General features: G+C 41.3%; 1 protein-coding gene across 16 annotated transcripts in view; it reads left to right on the top strand.

The window, feature by feature from the left end:
* The window catches only part of SYT16 (synaptotagmin 16), a 294,214-nt gene that overhangs the window by 93,507 nt on the left and 180,840 nt on the right, over nt 1–19,867 (top strand). Inside the window, exon 1 of one of the 16 annotated variants that reach the window (XM_078335079.1) lies at nt 15,191–15,239. The exons of the other annotated variants lie outside the window; for them this stretch is intronic. The gene's annotated coding sequence lies outside the window, so the exon portion shown is untranslated. Of the gene's footprint in view, nt 1–15,190; nt 15,240–19,867 lie in introns of those variants that run through there. 16 annotated transcript variants of the gene reach the window in all.

Consider the following 19,867-nt stretch of genomic DNA (forward strand, 5'->3'; position numbering starts at 1 on the left):
TTTCAAATGGTTGGGGGAGAAAAAGAAGATTTCATGTGAACATTATGTGAATTCAAGTTTCAATGTCTGTAAATAAAGTTTTATTGGAACACAGCCATGCTTACTTGTTTACGTATTGTCTGTGGCTACTTTCACACTACATTGGCAGAGATGAGGAGTTGCAACAGAGACCATATGGCCTACATGGAAAATACTTACTATTTGACCCTTTCCATAAAAAGTTTGCTGACTCTTGGACTGGGATGTGGATGAAGCATGAAATAAAGAGGAATTTAAGGAGCTAGCATTGTGTTTAGAATTTTCTTTACACTGTCTACAGGTAAGAGCAAAATGGCCTCACAGTGGAGGCGTGGATCTTGTGGAAAGCAGGTGGGAGAAGTTGTGCTTCCATCAACCAGTGAATGGTGCTGTGTCAGTTCCACCCCTCACTTGCGGTTCTTAAAGCCTGCTGTTATTTTATGCCACCTGCATAACCTGATTTGCATCTTAAATTAATATCTAACTACCACTTGGACTTTATTCAGAATAAGGGGAATAGCTTTTATGAAGCCATCTGTAGATGAAAAATAAATAGCAGTGAACAGTCCTGGAATATGTGATTCAGGGAGCTACTGCACAGCAAAAGACACGCACAGCTGATTTGCTCCCCAAGACAAGAAGATACCAAAGAAATTTCAGTATTTGCAAGATGAGGGAGGCAAGCAGAAGCCATCTGGGAGATAAAATAAAAATGAAAGCCATTTGGAACCCATAGACCCACTTGGCTCAGGGACTGGGTCAGAGCTTGTCCTCTCATTCGCAATCTCCTACCCTCTGGTCCTCCTCGGTCTTCTGTGCTTCTAGAGCCTGGCAGGCTTTGCTTGAAAGTCACGGAGCTTCACATCTCTTAGGGCTGCACTTGCTGCACACGTGGTTTTTCCTGTAGATACTCAAATCAAAGGAGGATTCCTATACCTGAACCCAAGTTCCAAGTTTTCAGTAATTTTGTCTTAATAATGTCAGAGGTTAATGACTGGATTAATACTCTGGTTCTTTTTATTTTTCCCTAACCATCTCTAGCTGCCAGTTACCCACAAAGGAGTTGTCAGGAGCAAATTGCAGAAAATGTGCCAATTCTTAGCTTCTAAATGCAAAATAGAAGAGTGAAACAAAGGTTGAGGAAATAAATGTGATCAGTCAGAATACTTCTGTATGGTTGAATTCTTCCCTGTAATTCACCATCTCCCCCAACTCCTACCTCATTCTAGTTATCCTCTTTGAGTAGATATAGACCTTCTGACCAGGAAAAGAGAGAAGAGAGGTAGACAAGGCATGCAAGAACACACCTCCCTGTGTGTTCCCTGCTCTTCTTAATTTCCATCTCAAGCTGAGTCCTGGGGTCATGGGAATATAATCTGCTCTACCCCATTTGATTAAGAAATATGAGAGTAGGTCGGGCGCAGTGGCTCATGCCTGTAATCCCAGCACTTTGGGAGGCCAAGGCAGGTGGATCACGAGGTCAAGAGATTGAGACCATCCTGGTTAATATGGTGAAACCCCGTCTCTACTGAAAATACAAAAAATTAGCTGGGCATGGTGGCGTGTGCCTGTAATCCCAGCTACTCAGGAGGCTGAGGCAGGAGAATTGCCTGATCCCAGGAGGCGGAGGTTGAAGTGAGCTGAGATCGTGCCATTGCACTCCAGCCTGGGTAATAAGAGCGAAACTCCGTCTCAAAAAAGAAAAAAGAAATATGAGAGTAGAGAAGATTTGTGTCTGGCATCCTGGGTGCGGATCAGGGAGATGTCAGCTCTCATGGAGATCCCGGGGCTATGATGGTACTGCTGTGTGGTAGTAACAGCAGTGAGGTGTGTCTAGGCTGGGGCATGTCCTGAAGATCTCTGCAGATGGAACTGCAGAGCATCCGAAGTTCCTGTGACTCCGTCCCATGGGCACAGACACCAGCTGAGAGTACACACTTGAAACCTCAAAGGGTCTTCCAGCCAGCACAGGGGATGTGTATTGGAAAGATGTGACAGGGAGAGTCTCTGCTCAGAGTGTGCCAACATCTCGCTCCAGGGAGCTATTCAAGAAGCCTGTTGTCTGCACCAGGGACTGGATGAGACAAGTTGTGTCCCTGCCCAGCACAGGATCCCATTGGGGACAACTCCAGATAAGACAACGACGGGGAAGACTTTGTTTTTCTATGTAATTGAGTTTTATTTTTCATATTGGGAAGAATGGAGGCTCGAAGTCAGAAACTAAATTGAGTTATAGAAAATAAGTTATGTTTCTTGCACACTGGAAATTTGTGATTATAAAATGTGTCCAGATGCAGTCACATTTATTTTATATTTTGTGCTGGGTATTCTGCATATGATTTTCATGCATTTTCCAATTTAATTCTTTTAATAACTTTGTGAGGCACATATTGCTAATCCCATTCTGTAGAGGAAACAGGCTTTCACAGGTGCAGTAATTAGCCCTAGGTAACCTAGTCAGAAGGGTAGGGTAGGATTTCAGTCCAGGGAGTATGACTTCAGAGTCCCATTTGCTCCACATACCCTGTTACTTGAGGGTCAGATAGGGCCCTACAACAGACTGTTGAAATCTACTTTGCCCATGGCTGTTGAAAAAGCAAACTTTTCCTTTGGCAATAAAACCTTTTTGAGTCTCTTTTCATGTGCCAGGTGCATTGCCAGGCATGGGATACATAATGAATAATATTCACTTTCCTCCAGGGATGTAACAGTCTGCCTACATTTGTTCCTAACACATGGAAGGTACTCAGTATGGGCTGGTTGAGTGAATAAATTTGAAAGGTACAAAGAGTCGGTAAGGGGAAGAATGTCTTTGTCTAATTTCAAATGTAGCATCACGAGCGTTACAACCATGCTCATAGAAAGAGAATTTGAAAGAATCAGATGACGGAGTCTGGTGGAAATACAGATTTGACTTTAGAATGGTCTCCATTTTAGGCAGTGCCGGAAGGCCCGTTGGTTGGAAACTGAATCCTAGATGAACAAAACCCTGGGGAGCAATTGGGCTCAGAGCAGAAAGACAGATGAGCTGATGTGAGGAGGTTCCTTTATTCTTAACATCAATGGTGTGGTACTGATGAGGGAAATCAATCAGCAAATCTCCCAGGGTGGAACTCTGTTCAGAAGGGAGTGCTTACTTCCCAAAAAGTACCCCTTTCTTGGTGTCTATCCAAAACACAAAAAAGGGGATTAATAAAATGACTGACATAAGGCAAGAAATCTAGGTCGTATTACAATTTCTATTATCACATATCACACACTCTGTTGAATACAGGATATATTAATAAAAGTAGGCTTCAAGTTTCTGTTAGAGATAGAAGAAAGATCTAGTTCCAACCTCATACCTTGGGCAACCCACAGACAGTGACTTTGATTGCCAGGCAGTAAGCATCATCCTCTAAATTTCTGCTATTTTCTTTTCTTTTTCTTTCTTTCTTTCTTTCTTTTTTTTTTTTTCAGATGGAGTCTTGCTCTGCCACCCAGGCTAGAGTGCAGTAGCGCAGTCTCGGTTCACTGCAACCTCTGCCTTCGGGTTCAAGTGATTCTCCTGCCTCAGCCTTCTGAGTAGCTGGGATTACAGGCACCTGCCACCACGCCCAGCTAATTTTTGCATTTTTTAGTAGAGACAGGGCTTTGCCATTTTGGCCAGGCTGGTCTCAAATTCCTGACCTTAGGTGATTCACCTGCCTCCACATCCCAAAGTGTTGGAATTACAGGTGCGAGCCATCACACCTGGCCACTGTTTTCTTATTGAAACTTCTAGTCTGAAAACAAATTTCCAGAAAGGCCCATTTATTGCAGTTATATTAGAATGTAAGGAATCTTTCGTGGTTAGTAACAGACACTAGCTTTTGTTAATTTGGATGAAAAAAGAACTTACTGGAACAACAGAGGAGGGCCTGCAGGAGAGAGAAGTAGCTTTGAAAAAGCAGGGATCAGGTAGTACTGAAGGTCTTGAGGCAGGAATTGCTCAGTCATTCACTGGGGCCAGTGAATGCCAGCCTTGCGTGGTCTTTCCCTCACTCTTTTCCCAAGTCCATTCCAGGCAGGGGGAAGGCCTGTTTGACTTGAACTATGTACCCACCCCTTGGTCAGGGGAAGGCAAGGCCTCTTGATTTAAGTTACAAAGACATCCAATGGAGAAGAGGCAACTACTCAAGGCAGTAAGTGTGTGAGGCTTCTTACCAAAAGAAGGTGAACTAGATGCTAGAGGGCCACATAAACCCCTTGGCTGAAAGGGCTCTGCTTCCTGAAGCCCTGTTGCCTGCAGCATAGGTTCCTTGGCATGGTCCTGGAAGGGTTCTGTGATCCTGCCTTCTGATTTCCCTCTGACTTACCTGTGATAGCTCCTCCTCATGATCCAGCCACTTTCAGGCTCCCTCAGCATCGAACTAATCTATCCTTCCCTTTCTGACTGGTGTGTCTTTGCTCTGTCTGCTCTAATACTAGTTTGTCTTCACCAGGAATGAATCTCTTCCTCTGTGCTCTCTTAAAACATTTTGTTTTGGAAATGTTAGTACAATCCTTATCTTCCTGGCCCGAGAATTCCCTGTTACCTATGGCTGCTGCTACTGCAGCAAATACAAAGCACTTAATATGTGGGAAACCTTTTCTATATGCTTTCTATATGTTTACTCATTGAATCCTCCCAGCCATCCTTTGCTGCTAGTATCTCCATTTAGAAATAGAGAGGGAAGTTAAGCAACTTGTCCAAGCTCAAACACCTGGTGAGTGGCTGAGACAGATTTTGAACTCTGCATTCTAAGTAGCAGACTACCCTTAAGTAGTCTTGAATTTATTTCATGTCTCCTACACCCTACACACTCATTAGATGTCTGTCCTACCTCTTAACTTAATAATTCCAGGTTCCCCCTGTATCCCCACACGTTAGTTGAGCCTGCTTGATCTGTTTGAGTAGCATCATAACTGGTCTTCATCCTTCAAGTGTATTTAGCACAACACCATCAGAAATATCTTATAAAAAATGGAACGTAATCATGGTGTTCATCTGCTTATAATAATTTTTTGAGATGGAGTCTTGCTGTGTCACCCAGGCTGGAGTGCAGTAGCTCAATCTCGGCTCATTGCAGCCTCCACTTTCTGGATTCAAGTGATTCTCCTGTCTCCGCCTCCAGAGTAGCTGGGATTACAGGCACACTCCACCACTCCCAGCTAATTTTTCCATTTTTAGTAAAGACGGGGTTTTGCTATGTTGGCCAGGCTGGTCTCAAACTCCTGACCTCAGGTGATCCACCTGCTTCTGCCTCCCAAATTACTGGGACTATAGGCATGAGCCACTGTGCGTGGACTGCTTATAATTATTGAAAAGTCTCCTGTTACCTGCTGTGCCAACATAATCTGGATCTGACTTTACTTCCCAGTTGTATGGTCCACCCTTTATGCTTTTCTCTGTAATCCTCTAACTCCATTCATTCTCTTTGTGTCCCTTAGGAAATTGCCTAGAGCATACCAAGTGCTTTATAATTTGGAAGCTCCTCCAAATTACTTGCCATTCTCTCAACAGGCCATATCTTTTCATCCTTGGCACAGCCTAAGGGACCTTTATGTTTGGCTTCTCCCATATGCCTGATAAAAGTCCTGATTATATTCTAAGATCCTGTGCAAATAGCATCTCCTGTGGGAAACCTTCCCCACCCATACAGGTACAGTTAAGTGATTTCCTCCTCTGTGCTCCCATCAAAGCCTGTTCTTAGCTATGCTATAACACTTAGCTGGTATATTCATTTCCTAGGACTCTCATAACAAAGCACCACAACTGGGTGGCTTAAAGCAATCGCAATTTGTTTTCTCACAGTTCGGGGAGCTGGGAGTACTAAATCAAGGTGTCCCAGGGTCACGCTTCCTCCAAAACTTAGCTTTTGGTGGCTTGGTTGTTGTATTAGTCCGTTTTCATGCTTCTGATAAAGACATACCAAGATTGGGTAATTTATAAAGAAAAAGCTTTAATGGACTCACAGTTCCATGTGGCTGGAGAGGCCTCACAATCATGGTGGAAGGTGAAAGGCACTTTTTACATGGCAGCAGCAAGGGAGAATGAGAGCCAAGTGGAAGGGGGTTTCCCCTTACAAAGCCATCAGATCTCATGAGACTTATTCACTACCACAAGAACAGTGTGGGGGAAATTGCTGCCATGATTCAATTATCTCTTACCGAATTGCTCCCACAACACATGGGAATTATGGGAGCTAAAATTCAAGATGAAATTTTGGTGGGGACACAGTCAAATCATATGAGTTCTTACCATCAACATTTGGCATTCCTTGACTTGCAGCTACAGAACTCCAGTATCTGCCTTTGTAGTCATATAGTGTTCTCCCTGGTGGCTCTATCTTCATGTGTCCTCCATCTTCTTATAAGGACACCAGCCATACTGGATTAGGGGCCCACCTTGCTCCAATAGGACCTCATCTTCACTATTTGCAATGACCCTATTTCCAAATAAGTCCACATTTTGAGTTAATGGGGGTTAGGACTTCATTATGTCTTCTTTTCAGGGTGGGGCACAATTCAACCTGTAATCCTGGCTATTTTGTAACCTTTGTAAATGTGTGGTCTCCCCCAGTAGACTGTGGCTCCCGCCTTATTCATCTTTATGTTGCTTGCTCTGTCCCATAGTTGGCCCTCATTCAATGTATGGTAAATGTCTGTCTCCCTCCATTAGGTAGTAACTTGTGAAAGAAAAGAAGGGGACTGTGTTTTTTTAATTAGGTTATGAGTGAAGGAGAAGGTAGATTAGGATTTCTTTTCAATATCATGTAAGTTCCACAAGATCAGCAACTCTGACTGTTTGGTTAACTAATATATTCTTTGTGCTTAGAACATGACTGGATTTAATATTAAGTAGGTACTTAATAAGTATCTACTAAATATTAATTTTTTGATTGGGATAGAAACTGTGGAATGAGTGGATTAAGATTATGGGAAGTAGATTACAGGTAATTTTGACAACATTTTATTGGTCTTTGTCCTGACCAGATCTTTGCTGTGGTTGTTTAGATAAATTCACAAGCTTTAACAAGTAAACATGATTCTTGCTAGCTGACAGCCGGTGGCAGGAGCTTGGCATAAAGGTCACCAGTGCTGGGATGCTGAAGGTGTCAGCATTTGGTCTTCTTCCCTGTAGATCAGCATCCTCCTGAAGACTTCGTGGGCTTCCTCATGTCCTTAAAGGATATCCACATGAGGGAACGGCAGTAATTCCTGAGAGAAGTTGGCCCTGCTTTTCAGTCTATTCCTACAAACTGCCAATCACAGGAGACTGAACCCCAACTTTCTCCTATATACTGCTCAAACTGGATGCTTGGCCAAATCCTATGCACTCCCTGTCATTATCCAATAACAGCTTGAGACTACTGGAACTATCTATCCTTGGCTTCTCCCTGGGTTTCCCCCTTCTGTGGAGTTTTCAATGCCCTCCGTGATGCCACATGTGGGACTTGATTTAGGACTATCAACGCTGAGGAAGTCAAAATTTACCTTGTTTCCTTTACTTCCTGCCTCCCAGCTGGATTTCTTTTCCTTAGATGTGAGGTTGTCTTCTGCACACCACAGAGGTAGACGCCGGCTTCCTTCTAGGGCCCCTACAGGAGCAGTGCAGTGCAATGTGAAACGCGGTCCTGGGATTGGCCATACCTTGGAGGCCTGCTTTGCATTCCCGTGATACTATGAGGTTGTGTTTGTTAAGTCACTTCATGTGTAGGCTAAACTTTTAGGAAGGGCTGTGGGTGCTGGCTTTCCCTGGTTTGAGTCTTGAGTCTTGGAAATGGTGTGTGTGAAGCTAGTGGTTGTAATGACTTCAGATAAAGGGGAGCTACCAAGAAAGAGTAAATCTGTGTGTCCTTGAACACTGACTTTCTACTCACCGAAGTGGTGGTGCCTGAAGAGCTGGAACAAGTCAAGGCTTTGAGAAAGCTCATTGACATAGTGCACTCTTCTCACTGGGCCTCCGAAGGCAGATTGACTAAGGCTTTGGCCCACTTTTGTCACATGTATAATATTTATGAATTTTCCCTTTGTCTTTTCTTCCCTATATCTCATTACTATAATTAGTAGCTCCCAATCATAATTCACTTGAACCTGCAGGACCTCTGGGAGGTTAGAAACATAGCAATTATGAAAAGAGGGAGGTCATTAAAATCTACTCAAAGGAGGTGAAGGAATAATCATGAACACATTTTCTTATGTGGCCTAAAACTTGTGTTGCCATCTAATTGCTTCTGTTACAGTTGGGGTCAGAATAGAATATCATGTATTTACTTATATCCCACTACGAAAACCTCTCCCTTACATTTCTTCCTTGTTCCTTCAATAACCTGATCTCTAGGAGCTACCTGTACTGACTTATGCCCTAGGGCCATAAAGATGAGTGAAACCCAGCACTATTCTCAGATGCCTGAAATTCCATCCAAATCATTCTTTTAGCTTAAAATCATAATTTCTGCGAACAAATCTTCTCTGAGAAGACTTAGGCTATTATCAAGTATTAAAATGTTTGTGTGTGCATGTTCTTACTCATAAGTGGGAGTTGAACAATGACAACACATGGACACAGGGAGGGGAACATCACACACCAGGGCCTGTTGGGGGGTAGGGGACTAGGGTAGGGATAGCATTAGCAGAAATACCTAATGTAGATGATGGGGTGATGGATGCAGCAAACCACCATGGCACATTTATAGCTGTGTAACAAACCTGCACATTCTGCATATGTACCCCAGAACTTGAAGTACAATAAAATAAAATAAAAAGAAACCTTTGTGCTAATGAACATTCATGGGCAGGGATGTTAGCTGTCCGCCAAAGTTCATGCTCTCTCTTTATTAGGCTGGTGCAAAACCCCAGAACCATAATTATTTTTGCACCAAACTATTATATTGTGGAGTTGTTGCTAGGAAGTGGCTGTCTAGGCAGGAACTACACTTCCCAGATCTTCTTGCATCTAGGGCCATATTACTGAGTTGTGGCCAGTGGAGTGTGGATGGAAGTGTTGTAAGCTGCTTCCAAGCCCAGCCTATGACAACCTTCTCTGTAATCATCTGCTTGCCTTGCCCTCTTCTTACACCTGCTGGCTGACTGTCCACACTGTGGGTCTCCTTGGAAGTTAAGGGTTGAAGACAGCAGGATCACTATCAGTATAGCCCTTGAAAAACTATGTGACACAGATCCCCTTCACTTCTACCTTCTCTTGCAATTGGACTTCTCTCTCTCTTATTTCTTTTTGAGATGGAGTCTCGCTCTATTGCCAGGCTGGAGTGCAGTAGCACGATCTCGGCTCACTGCAACCTCTGCCTCCCAGGTTCAAGTGATTCTCCTGTCTCAGCCTCCCGAGTAGCTGGGACTACAAGCATGTGCCACCACGCCCAGGTAATTTTTGTATTTTTAGTAGAGATGGGGTTTCACCATATTGACCAGGATGGTCTCGATCTCTTGACCTTGTGATCTGCCCATCTCAGCCTCCCAAAGTGCTGGGATTATAGGCATGAGCCACCCTGCCTGGCCATGGACTTCTCTTATGTTAAGCCACTGAAATTTGGAGTTTATCTATTACCACAACTAGTGCTTCCCTAACTAATAAAGAAGGAAAACTCTTTGAAAAAATTGAGGCAGCCAGTTTCCTCAGAGAAGAGGAGAGGGCTGTATCTACTGGTGAATGCGGGAGGGTTCTAGAATGACAAGGAGTGGGCCATAAAGTACATTTCCTCACTTAATTATTCCTTATTTTTTTCTTTTTTAGTATCAAAATCTTTCTCTGTCAACCAGGCTGGAGTGCAGTGGTGCAATCATGGCTTGCTGTAGCCTCAAATGCCCGAATTCAAGTGATTCTCCCATCTCAGCCTTCCGAGTATATATGTATATTCTTGTTAGGGCTCTGTACTGTTTGTAGCATATTGGCTAAATAGGATTTTTCACTGATTTAGCATTTCAGATTCTTTTCTCACTCTTCAGCTTTTTTAAATATAATTTTCCTTTTCCTATTTTCATGGCCTGAAGCAAATATTTGTAAATCATCTCCTATATGTTCAGTACTTTCTTAAGCACTAGAGTATGTAGTTTTAGTTTCTTCTTGCCCGTAGCTCCCATGTGAAAATTCCAAAATGATATAAAGAAACAGCTACACTAAATAACTCAAGATGTTCCCTCCCTTCCTTCCTTTCTCCCTCCGTCCCTCCTGTCCATCCATCCCAGTACTTGTACTCCTTGCCTGTGATGTGCCAGGAGCTCCACTAGACTCTGAGGACATAATGATAAATGAGACACACAGAACTTTGTGTCTCACAGAGCTCACATTCTAAAAATTAGAAATCATCTTAGAAGTGAATTACTATTTTAAATGCCTATTCATACCCTGCACTTGAAGTTATGATGGATATCAAAAATACATGGAATTTCTACTCCAAAAGCCTAGTCGAGGCAGAGACAAGTCCCCTTTGTCGTTAGAACTAAAAGAACTGCTCTGAAGGTGAGGTGAGCTGAGCAGAGTGATTTAGTTCATTCAATAGCTATTTTTTTTTTGAGATAGAGTTTCGCTCTTGTTACCCAGGCTGGAGTGCAACGGCGCCATCTCGGCTCACTGCAACCTCCGCCTCCTGGGTTCAGGCAATTCTCCTGCCTCAGCCTCCCTAGTAGCTGGGATTACAGGCATGCACCACCATGCCCAGCTAAAATTTTGTATTTTTAGTAGAGACAGGGTTTCACCATGTTGACCAGGATGGTCTCAATCTCTTGACCTCATGATCCACCCGTCTCGGCCTCCCAAAGTGCTGGGATTACAGGCTTGAGCCACCGCACCCGGCCTCAATAGCTATTTTGTTCATGGAAACTTGAATTCAAGTGCATCCTGCAAATGGCTTTTAAATATTTGACCATTTTATTCTTGGTTATGGTTGCTTTCAGTATTTTTAGTAAAATACCTGCTTGTGTTTCCAGAGTGAGATGTGTATATTAGCTAGAGATGATGTTCTTATGAGTGATTATTACCAATGAAAATTTACTTCATTAATGAAATCTGCATTAATTATCTTTTGCCATGTAACAAATTATCCCACAAGTTGGCAGCTTAAAATAACTTTTTCACAGGTTTTAGTATCAGGCATTTGGAAGTGAGTTAGCGTGTGATTCTGGCTCAGGGTCTGTCTGAGGCTGCAGTTAGATCCTCCACTGGGGTTGGAGGATCCACTTGTAAGCAGACTCATGTGGCTGTTGGCTGGAGGCCACAGTTGCTCACCATGTGGGCCTCTCCACAGGGCTTCTCATAATATGGCTGTTACATTTCCCCAGAGTGTGGGATCCAGAAGAGAGAGAGAGGCAGAAGCCACAGCATTCCTTATGGCCTACCTCAGAAATGATATGCTATGAATTTTTCCATATTCTATGAATCACACAGGTAACCCTGGTACAATAAAAGGAGAGATTACAGAAGGGTAGGGGTTCCATCCTAAAGGCTGACTGGCTACCATAATATCCTTCCTCCATAATTTTTTTTTAACTCTTAGAAATATCACTTGAATACAGTGAGCTTATGTCATGTTCCTACGGAGAGATTCAGGCCCACAGGACCTTTAGGACCATACCCAAAGAATACAGAGGATGAGAGACTGTGTGTGCTGAGGTGGAGGTGTGTATGCAGACACACTCTTGCAATTTCAGAGCCTGTTGATCATTTAATGTGGGTGTCGCTGTACTTCACAGTCCTCACCTAAGTTAGGTGGTGGAACACCCCTGTAGGACAAGACCAGCCTTTGGCCTTCAAAGGCTGCTGTTTACCTGTTTTTCCTCTTTTCTCAATTTTCCTTCCAGCATGCTAACTGCAGAGTTGATTTAGGTGTACCAGGTTTAGCTGCTTGGCAACTTCATAAGGTGTTCCTTTGAGACTTAAAAGACAACAAGCCAGATTGAGGAGAATCAAACATATGGCATGGACTAAATCAGTGATTCACGAATTTATCTGATCATAAGAATTACCTGCCACTCATTAGAAATACAGATTCTCACATTTTCCTAGACCTATTATATCAGAATCTTCTGTGGAGAGGGAAGCTTGTGTTTATTTTTTTAAAGTCATATTCCAGGTATTTTTTTAGGTTTCATATGATGAGAAAACACTAGATTATATCACATTGGGGATAGGAATTAGATGAGCATCCACCTTAATGGGGTCATTTAATTTGAAATAAAATGGAGGAAACAATTTTAATAAGCGGGCATTTCCATTTTCTAATTTTTCTTGATGAATATGAGCAGGGATGGAAGGAAGATCTGTATTGCTTTCTTGGTAATCTGAGGTCCATGGTGCCTTTGGGTCACGAACACCTTTTTCTGATTGAAAAATCTAATGTTTAGTGTACAGGATTTTTTTGGTAAGTGTTTCTGAAATGCAGGCTAGCTTCTACATCTGGTGCCTGTGGCTCGACCAAAAAGCAACAATTTATGTCTTTTTTCCTTTCTTTCCTTTCCTTTATTTGACAGAGTCTTTCTCTGTCACCCAGGCTGGAGTGCAGTGGCATTATTATGGTTCACTGTAGCCTTGAACTCCTGGACTCAAGCGATCTTTCCAACTCAGCTTCCCAAGTAGCTGGAACTATAGGCATGTGCCACTACACCTGGCAAACTTTTTTATTTTTTGTAGAGATGGGGGTGCTCCCTGTATTGTCCAGGCTGGTCTTGAACTCCTGGCCTCAAGCAATTCTCCTACCTCAGCTTCCCAAAGTGCTGGGATTACAGGTGTGAACCACCGTGCCTGGCCCCATCAATTCATTTTAAGCACAAAAGTCAAAATGAGCCATAATGGATAATTTTGTGAGTACTTTCAGAGTGATAGGAGGGATTTTCAAGGTGCTTTAGACTGCATGCAACTTTTACTTCATGTTCTCATTTTAAAACTCCACAAGAGATACTATTCCATCATATATAGTATACATACTACTTATTTTCTGTGGCCACCATAACAAATGACCACAACTCGGTGGTTTAGAAGAACAGAAATGTGTTCTCTCACAGTTCTAGAGTCAAGTCTGAAATGAAGGTATTGGCAGGGCCATGCTCCACTGCTGAAGGCTCTGGGGAGAGAATCTTTCTTTGCCTCCTCTGATGGCCCCAGGTGTTTCTTGACTCCTGACTTTATAACTTCGGTCTCTACCTCCATCTTCATGTGGTCTTCCTCTCTCCTTCCTGTGTCTCTCCTGCATGACTCTTGGAAGGATACTCGTCACTGGATTTGGGACTCATTGGGATAATCTTATCTCAAGACGCTTAACCTAATTACATATTCAAAGACCCCTTTTCCTCAACTTTGTAGTCACAGGTTCTGAGTGTTAGGGTGTGGAGATTATCTTTTTGGGGGCCACCATTCAGTTTACCATACTACTGTAAAACTGGAAGCAAATTATATATAATATAGTTTCTAATGGCCTGAGTTAGCTAGGAATTTTTTGTTACCAGAATATTTGTGGAGCCTTTAATTAAGTGGTTATGACAGCACTTAGTGATGTCCTTGGTCTTTCTGTCCCTGCGTGTTTTTTTTTTCTAAGCTGCCTCTGAATTATTCTCTGGTGTGCCCTGTCCATAGTCATGCTCCATGCCAAACCATGCATCACACTGGTTTTGTTGCTTTTTTAATAGAGAGGCTGTTGTACAGTTTGAGTGAGTCCTCAGTTTCTGTTTGCATTCATTTAAAAGTCAGTCTTATGGAACAGAAGCTGTCTGCCCCAAATTTGACAAGTATGTTTCCATTATGATAGCTATTTCTACTCCTACTTGCTATCATTCATATCCATATAAATATATGCTTTCCAACTCTGTTATTTTTTTCAAATATGACATCATATTATCTTAATTTCTGCAAAATATATGCTGTCTTCTTTTTTTGTTTTGTTTTTGTTTTTTTTTTGAGATAGGGTCTCGCTCTGCCACCCAGGCTGGAGTGCAGTGGCGCAACCTCGGCTCACTGCATTTCTGCCTCCTGGGTTCAAAGATTCTCCTGGCTCAGCCTCCCGAGTAGCTGGGATTACAGACATGCATCACCACACCCCACTAATTCTTATATTTTTAGTAGAGACAGGTTTCACTGTGTTTGCCAGGCTAGTCTTGAACTCCTGACCTCAAATGATCTACCCAAAGTGCTGAGATTATAGGTATGAGGCACCATGCCTGACCATATGCTGTCTTTAAATTTGTTCCAGAACTTGAAACTAGCTCTGATGAGGCAAGGTAATAAACCTCCATGCTAGGTATTGAATGACTTCCCACCATCTTTCTGAAGTTATTTTCCTATACTGTATTTGCTTTCAGTGTTTCATTTTCAGATGTTCCCCCGAGCTGCTCCTTGTTGTCTGACAACAGCATGTGGTTTTATTGGGATCTTGCTATTGAACAATTTCTTGCCTATTGACTGACTTGAAGGTAGTGCTTTGAATGTACACACTTGAATTTTTATGACTAAAATTTGTAGGGCATTTCCTCACACAGATCTTTTTTATCCTGATGGGCAAGTATTTCCTAGGATTCCCACTAGGTAACTAGATAACCCTGAAATGGTTGCAGAGGTTGAATTTTGAAGGAATGGCCATAGACTAGAACCTAACTAGGCTCGAAGATCTGCTGTCAGAACCAGGCACTTTCTAAAATGGAACTTCACTTTCTAAGTGGAACTTCTGAAACAGAATGAGGCTTTAATGGAACTTCAGCCCCGATTTAGGTAGTTTTAAGTATTGTAGGTCTAAAGTAATAGTTTGGCCAGTTTAGAGGGGCATTCACATTGTTACAGTTCTGGATTATATCACACCAGAGTTAGAGAAGCAGGTGCTGTCCCAAGCCCATCCTCATTCAGCCAGGCAATTGTTGTTTTCCATTGAAAAATGTACAAAAGAAGATGCTAGTGAATTTGCATTGTTGAAATGAAAGAGCCAAGGCAGATGAAAAAGAGGCTTGGTGGAGCTGTGTCCTTATGTGTTTAAGAGAAAAGCTGAACACCACAGCAGCTTAAAAAATTGAAAGCATTAAAATCAATATCTAAGAGGTTCATTTAACCATAACAAAAACACCTTAGCAACAGACTGTTTAATAGTGCTTTGCAAAGGAAGTGGGGCTGTCTGAGCTATGATTGGCCACTCAGTGCAGTGAACCTGTGAAAAAGAACTCGATGTTCCGTTGAACTGGAAGCAAATTATGGTTGCCAAGGAAACCAGCTCCTCTGCACTTCTCAGGTGAAAGGATGTTTGATCTTTAAAATAATAGAAACAGGAGTTTGCATGAGGAATATTATCTGCATGGTACAAAAAGTGCAGTTAGGGGGAAACAAATGTATTATTGCCATAATTTACCAAATGATTATAGAGGCAGATAATTGTTGGGAAGGCATTTGGTATGTACCTTGCAAGACAGGCTGGCAAAAATTCAATTGCAAATTTATTAACATCATGTATATTTTCAAGATGATTATGGGAGTGATGTGTCTTTAAGTTTTAATGCCATTTCATAATGAATTTTGATTACTAGTTAATATTTGATGTTACTTCTCTGGGCACATGTCCCATGCTGGGGGACTAAGAATTTATCAGACCTTGCCTCTAATTTGAAAAGACTTTGCTGAGCACTGAGAAACAGTATTATGCATGAAAAAAGGGGAGTATGTGGGCTTCTTTAAAAAATCAGAGGATAGGATAGAATTACTAAACTCATTTTTATTTTGCTTACTCTTGCTGCACTGACAGCATTTCACACAAATGTGATGTTGTGTATACTTATGCCCAAGAAGTCATTTGTTGGGTATGATTTCAAGAGTCCATTTGTATTATCCTATGTTTGGAAGCTCTTTGAATTATTGAGCTAAGGCAAGGTTTATGGCCTTCATGTTTGCTGTCTAGCAAAGAGTGTTGAATAATGAACTACATTTTTAATCAAAGATTTCCTTTTATTCTAATCCTTTATTTCCCAGTAGGCCTAACCTGATTTATTGTGCTGAGTGCTCTACGGGGAGTCTGTGTAACCTTGCTTTTCTCCAGAGAGAACATGTATATTGACTCAGGAAGTAGCAAGGAAAATGATAGTTTTGACTTCTGGAAGTACTTAAGTTTTAGGCTATCAGTCCCTTTATCTCTCCATTCATCTTCCCATCAAACATATCATTCCCCAACATACAAAGCACTAAAGGACTACAAGAATGAAGATGATCTAGTCCCTATCACTGTAATCTCTTGATAGGAATGGACAGAAACAGAAAGAGCTAAAGCTACAATAGAGCTCCAGGAGTAGTGCCAGGGATGTGGTGGGCATTCAGGGATGAATGAATGAATGAAGAGATAAAGTGTAACAGGAACATGAGGTAGAGGGTGATAGGTGATGAATGCTATTAGAGAATCTGGAGTCTTGGTCCTCCTTCATTTCATCCAGATTTTGCTCAATGTGACATTCCTTGAAATCTTCCCTCCTCCATATCCCCACCCTGTGGACAAATCTGTCTTTATCTCCTTGCCTAACCATCTTTTTCTTCTTAGCATTTTGTCACTATGTGCAAATATACCATATATTTGTTTATTAATTTGTCTATTTCTGCCATTCAAATGTATACTCATGAGTGTGGGGATTTTGTCCAGCATGTGGCTGTGTCCCCAGAACTGTAGTGTCCAGAACATAGCACATGCTCCACTCAGTATTTGTGGAAAGAATGAATGAATGATGGGTTCTGGAAGTACAGTTTTTGCCACCATGGAAACATGAGGACTACTTTATACTTTAAAGACTATAGTCTATAAACTGGAGGAGATTGGTGGCTGGCCAAAAACATTTTTTTAATTGTTTTTCATTTTACATCTTTAAAGATTGCCCTTAAGAAAAAATTAATATCGTGTAAGGCATTAGGAGTAAGGTGGCATAGAATGCTAGTGCACACTGGTAGGTAACATACAATGATCAATTATCGTCCTTTTCATGTTTTGAAGTTAAACAATTTCCCCTTGGTGGAAATGAAAGAAAATATACTCTGCTGTGATTATGGACACTAGCTTTAGCCTCAACTGAAAATGATAAAGAGAAGAAAATAAGATCATTCTTCTTTGGGTCATTGCGTGTGTGTTTATATTTATTTTTGGTCAAATAGAACTTTAAGATAATAATGTTACATGGAGAAAGTTGCATATGAATTTTGAAAATAAACCAGGCAAGATGGATCTTCATCAGAAAAAGGCTCATTCAGTTTAAAAGCCTGGGCCTAAAACTTGGATTTTTCAGCAGCCTTGTCTGCAAGCTTTCTTTTTGCAGTACAAAGGAAAATAATCCATATACCATTGGAGAAGCTCCAGATTTACTGGCCAGTCTCATATTTTGAAGCAGGTCTTGGAGAAATCAGGTCATATTTCTTTAGGATTCAAATGGATGAAATTATTGGGATTTCTTAGGATAGACTTTCCTATTTTTCCTATTCTGTAAGCCCCTTTAAGAACATTTAAAGGCTATTGACATCTTTGAAATGGTATACAAAGTTACAATTTGTTCAGTTTGGGATAGCGTTAATTTCTCTGTAATATTTTGTTGAATCACTTTGGAGTTGGAGAAGCTTCATGACTTCTGAAGCTCAGGACCAAGCAAAGTTTCTTTGCTGGCAAAACTCCCCTGAAAGGGAAAGCTTGGTCTCTGAAGTCCAGTGAAGCACAGATGACACGCTATCTATTTTTGCTGTTTTGACGAAGGAAAGCCTCCACATGTTGTGGCTGAATCATGGTATCTATATGAAGGGATCTCATTCAGTCCCATGCATACCATTTTGGCATACTCTTAGGACTCCCTATTTTTATCTCCAGTATTGACCTGAAAACCAGACTCATTTATCCAATCAACATCTTCACTTAAGTGTCCAGTAAGCCTCTCTAATTGAGCATGTTCAGGACAGACTCCGCACCACCAGATTCCTCCCTACCACCTGCTCCTCCTCCAGTGTTCCCCAGCTGTGTAAAGTGACACCATCTGTTTGCTGAGGCCAAAAACCTTGGCGTTATCTTTGACTCTTTACCAAAAACCTTAGGGTTATGTTTGACTCTTTAACTTTCTTCATGTTCTATATCCAGTCTGTAAGTCATACCAACAGGTTGATTTCTCTTCAAAAATATATCCACATCCATTGCTTTCACCCACTTATAAGCCACCATTATCCTTCTCTTGAACTACTGAGGGAGGCTCCTAAGCAATTTCCCTTCTTCCAGCCTCGCTCCTTTTAGCCTGTTCTCCAGACAGCAGCAAACTAAGCCTTTAATGCTGTAAATTAGGCCTTGTTACACTATGGCTTTAAACCCTCTGCTAGTTTCCAAGTATGCCTGGAATCAGATCCAAATTCTTACCATGTCCCATAGGATGTACATGATCTTCTCCAGCCTCATCTCCTCCAACTCCTGCCTCATCTACTCTGCTCCTAATCACATAGTCTAGAAGAATAGCTCCTATCACTCTCCATGCCTCAACCCACTCATTTTTTTTCATAGATTTATAGTTTTGGGGTAACAGTACACGACACCTCTCTTTTCCTGTCATGTTCTGAGTTTCATAACAACAATGAGGATAGCCAGACGGTGAACAAAATATATTTGCCTTTTTTTTGGGTGGTAAAGTGGATAGATGAACATGGCTTTACATTTTTGGCCAAGAAATATATAGCAGTGATGGCAACGAAGACCCTGTTCTCAAGGTACTTATATTTGAAGAATATTGAATATATATTTTTTAAAACAGCACACACATCTATATAATTGATACAATATGTAATATAGATGTGTACATACATAACATAGCTGTGAACTAGAAACATAAAACTCCCTACCGCCAGAAATTCTTTGAATTTACAGATATCAAATTTTTGAGACATTGAATTTTGAACTATAGGAACAAGTTTAGGACAATTTTTTTTGAAGCAATAACCCATTTGAAGTCATTTGGGAGTGAAGAGTTAATTCTTCATTGGTTTCTATTTTAAACCTGCATGTATGTGTATACATACATTTATTAGATATACATTTTTACTTCTCAATACATGCTGTGACGGACAATTGTTTTTGAACAGATTTCTACTCTAAAGGAAATCGATAGCTACATGAGGTTCACTACTGAAAAAATTGCTCCTGTGTGTTGGTATTCATTGTGACTATGCTTTGTCAATTGATCTTTCCGTTGTCAGAAATCTCCAGTCATCTGGAAATGCTGAGGGACTCATTTGAAGGTTGCTTCTACTTAGAAGGCCTTTACATTAAAGCATGGATGATTAATCCTTTCACTGCTGGCATCAGGGCATCCGTGATATGGTCTTTGCCAAAGATGATCTCATGAGTTTGAGGACAAAAGAAACAGTACAGTATGAATTCAGCCTACATCTTGGAGCATTCTTGTGTTCCTTGATACAATGTATTCTGGCTGTCAAGGTGAAAGACATACTTTGATTCTTTGCTGCTGCGTGTCTTTAAGCATTATTCTTTTACGGACTAGTTGCTATCAAAATTCAAAGTTGTTTAAATATTAAAGATGACTTGCATTCTATTTGAAAACTACTTTATAATTCCAAATCATACAACGTCAACTTTCTCATTGAAATTTAGCTTTGAGCAGATTTTCTTTTGTGGAGCAAAATTTGGATTTACTTCAATCTTTGTTCAGGCAATACCCATTAATTTTTTTCATGAAAAATGAGGGAGAAACATAACTTTTAAAGGCTGCTTTTATATTCTGCCTAGGTGAAGAAAATAAGTGTGCAGTTCACAAATGTATTGTATGTGTAATCTTTTGTGTTTCCGTGTGCTCATTTTCCTCCATGGAGAGCTTATATTAGATTCTCAGAAGGCTTTTTCCCCCTGAG

This window comes from Callithrix jacchus, chromosome 8 (genome assembly GCF_049354715.1).
Source record: "Callithrix jacchus isolate 240 chromosome 8, calJac240_pri, whole genome shotgun sequence".
NCBI lineage: Eukaryota > Metazoa > Chordata > Mammalia > Primates > Cebidae > Callithrix > Callithrix jacchus.